Source organism: Sinocyclocheilus anshuiensis, unplaced genomic scaffold (assembly GCF_001515605.1).
Source record: "Sinocyclocheilus anshuiensis isolate Anshui unplaced genomic scaffold, SAMN03320099.WGS_v1.1 scaffold250, whole genome shotgun sequence".
Lineage (NCBI taxonomy): Eukaryota > Metazoa > Chordata > Actinopteri > Cypriniformes > Cyprinidae > Sinocyclocheilus > Sinocyclocheilus anshuiensis.
In genome coordinates, this window is record NW_015547652.1 from 420303 (window position 1) to 420798 (window position 496).

Below are 496 nucleotides of genomic sequence, written 5' to 3' on the forward strand. Positions count from 1 at the left end.
TATTATAATTGACTGATTAAATGTAAGAATTTGACTCAAAAGATGATGCACACTTTTAGAAAAAAATGGATTTATAAAGGTAAAAATGCCCATAAAAGGTAAACATCAATTTAAACTTATTGGAAAAGATTAATTTCTATCACTGCTGTGAACTTACCACAGAATATGAAAAATATCAAAAACTTTAGCAGTCAGCTGTCCACGGTAGTCCTTAAGATATCAGCACAATAACACACCCAGCAAAATATCGTCTAATTATCTTTATCGATAAAATCCCAGAAAATATTGAGATATTATTTTTTGTCAATATTGCACACCTCTAGTACCGACACAAAATAATTTGCAACAGTCGCTTTGTCATGTCCAGTGTAGACCACCTCAAGCTGTTGGTTTATTTCTGTTTTTTTTTTGGCTAGTAGAATTTATGAATGGCCGGTAACTTAAAAATTTAGTAGCCAAATTGGCTGGTGAGTAAAAAAGTTAATTTCAATCCCTG

At 31.5% G+C, this 496-nt stretch overlaps 1 protein-coding gene across 1 annotated transcript in view; it reads left to right on the plus strand.

The window, feature by feature from the left end:
* The window catches only part of pfklb (phosphofructokinase, liver b), a 50493-nt gene that overhangs the window by 34586 nt on the left and 15411 nt on the right, over nucleotides 1-496 (plus strand). The gene's annotated exons all lie outside the window — the stretch shown is intronic.